This window comes from Megachile rotundata, chromosome 5 (assembly GCF_050947335.1).
Source record: "Megachile rotundata isolate GNS110a chromosome 5, iyMegRotu1, whole genome shotgun sequence".
Classification (NCBI taxonomy): Eukaryota; Metazoa; Arthropoda; class Insecta; order Hymenoptera; family Megachilidae; genus Megachile; species Megachile rotundata.
The window spans coordinates 4,491,210-4,494,260 of NC_134987.1; the positions used below are offsets into that span (position 1 = coordinate 4,491,210).

Genomic DNA, 3,051 nt, shown 5'->3' on the forward strand with positions numbered 1-3,051 from the left:
GCGAAAGGGTTACTTAATGGAGAGGCGTCTAATAACGACCTTGAGCGACGCTTGTTCACAAATCGTCTAATATAAGCTGTCACGCGTATCAATTTTGTCCACGAAGAAAATCGAGTCGCGAGATCCCAAGTTGGGGTTTGGATAGACACGTTGTTCGGACGCGGCGGAGTCGTCCGAAGGGGTTAATTTGGAAGGCCATCCGGATTCAGGCGTTACCTTCGTCCTGTATCAATTGCTGAATTACGCGCAGCACGAGGTAAGGGGCACAGTTCTTGCCATAAGTCACCGTTAGCAATTGATACTCATACGGGTAATTCGGATCAGAAGTGATCTATAGAATCCGTTGAAAATCGAGGTCGTCATGATGTACTAAGATTTGCCGGTACATTTTGGCAATGTCCGCTGTATAAACATAACGGAACTGTCGCCATCGATTCACAACGGTAGGAAGATCTGACTGAAGCTTAGGACCTTGCAATAACAAATCATTCAAGGCTAACCCGGATGACGTCACGCTCGACGCGTTAAATACTACGCGAGTTTGGTAGTTGTACTGTCGTCTCGAATGACTGGGTGGTGGGGAATATAAACACGGAGGTTTTGCGTAGCAATAGACCGGAGAACGTGACGCATATGGCCGAGGTTCTCATATTCTTACATGAATTGTTTATATTTCGTTGCGAGTGTGATCTGAGACCGAAATTTGCGAAAAAGGGAGTTTAGCATGGTCAACGCTTTCTGACGTAAGTGCCCGAGCTGAGTGACATTTTCATCGCGAAAGGGAAGTCGGACGATGTATTGACCGGTTGAAGTACGCGAGGTGGTTTCTTGACAAAATTTTTCGCATCGCTCTTCTTCGGGAGAACGGGCGATGACCTTGGAGGGAAGCTCCTCGATTTCCCAGAACTTTTGCAAAGTGTGACTAAGAGATTCGTCCAAAGAGCTGTGATACACAGAAACGCGTGGAGAAGACGACACCACGGAAAAAGGGCCTGAAATTATCCACCCGAATATTGACCGCTGGGCGATGGGTTGACCCTGCCCGCCCTTCCGAACACCTTCGAGAATTATATCACTGTATACATCAGCGCCCAGGATGATATGTACGGGAAATTGACGTGTAGGATTGGAATCCGCCCAAGGTAAATCCGTCAAGTGTGCTAAAGACTGGTTGAGAACAGTGCTTTTAGGGCAGTACGTTGACAGTGAGTTGAGCACCAGTGCCGTCGTTGTGATCGTCGGAATGGGGGATACGCGCGGAGAAACAATAATTTTTGTCGCATGACGCGCGGTGCCGGCAGCGGCATGAACGCCGCCGACTGCCAAAATCGACGCAGATACTCGAGTACGTTTCACGAGTAACGTTTGTGCAAGGGCCTCGGAGATGAAACTCGCTTCTGATCCTTGATCAATTAGTGCGCGAGTGATCAGGCGGCGTCCGGAAGGGACTTGGACCGCTACGATTGCAGTCGCTAGCAACACCGGAGGCGGAACTTTAGCGTTAGCGGACACAAGGTGAGTATTTATCTCCGAGCCCCCCGCCATGGGAGAAGACACGTTTGTTTTATTCGGCGCATTTGCAGGTGCGGCACGCGGAAAAACGGATTCCTCATGCAACAAGGAATGATGCCTCTTTTGACATAATCGACACGAGTATTTATTAGAGCATTCTTGGACGGCGTGACTGTGACTCGGACAATTAAAACACCGTTAGTATCTTTTAATCAAATCCGCGCGTTGTCGTGGTGTTTTCGCTAAAAACGCGAGGCACGCGACGAGGTAGTGACGCGCTTTACACAGAGGGCACATATTGTTCGTGTTTGTTGACGTTGTAATAGCGTAAACGCGGGCCGACGAAACCGGATTACCGGCAGGTTTAGACGATGCGACGGTATTAAAATCTTCTAAAGCACGAACGCGAGCATCGAGAAACAGTTACAGAACCGTAAAAGAAGGGGGATCGTCATTTTCGCTAATGTGTGCGGTCCATGCTTTTCGTGAGGGAGAATCTAATTTTTGCGCAATTAAATGGACTAGCATGTCGTCCCAAAGTTCCGCGGGCGAGCGTCCTAAGTTTTTCAGCGACGCGACGGTGAAATTGACGCGATCGCGCAATGTTTGTAATTCCGCTGCGGATTCACACGACAACGGCGTAAGGTCGAGCAACGCTGATAGATGCGATGTAAGTAAACGCCTTTTGTTTTCGAACCGCTTTTTCAATGTGTTCCACGCTATTTCGAAACTATCCGCCGTTACCGGAAGGTTTGCGATACAATTTAACGCGCGTCCTTTAAGAGCAGAAACTAAATAATGCATGCGTGCAAACCCGTTAATCTCCAGATTTTTTAAGATTAGAAAGTCGAAGCGATCGCGGAAGCTTACCCATTCGTCGAGCTGGCCGTCGAACGGAGGGAGCTGAATCGCTGGCAGCTGAGCTAACGGCAGATGACCAGACTTCGGTGTCGCTGCGACAGTCGGTGCGTTGGAGGCTGCGCTGACTGAGGCTCGAAGCTCCTCCAAGCGGTTTTCGTAGAAGTCCAGCGTGGTCGGGTATACCTCTTCGGTGGTTTCGAACCGCTGATCCCGGAAGTAGTCCCACGCCGCTCTCTTGTCAGCAGGAACTTGTTCCGCCAGAAGAAGATCGCCAGCCTGGTACTGTTGCCACGTCTCCTTCAAGGTCGAGATGCGGGATCTCACAGTGGTGATGGTCACATTGTCCTTGCCAATCTTTTTGAAATTGACCAATGCTCGCTCAATCAAGTATTGTAAGCGTTCTTGTTTGTCCACAAGTTCAGCCATTGCAACTCACTCGCGTTATGCACTAGCACCTTTATCGATCACGTTACCTATCCGGCTCGAAAAACCAATGTTTCGACGGTGATGGTGTGTCGTCGAATTGCCGGAACGCTCAGTGCTGAGCTCGATAACGTGGAAGTTGGCTGGGTGCAAAAAAGTGCAATAAGAACAATTTACAAAGTTTATTTAATATGATAGGTTCACGAACGACTTTATACACTCACGATTACACGGTAACAATTTGACTGTACACCT

The 3,051-nt window shown here is 48.9% G+C and overlaps 1 pseudogene; it reads right to left on the reverse strand.

Moving 5' to 3' along the window:
• Positions 1-205: 205 nt before the first annotated feature.
• Positions 206-2,799, reverse strand: LOC143264514 (uncharacterized; annotated as a pseudogene).
• Between the last annotated feature and the right edge of the window lie 252 nt (positions 2,800-3,051).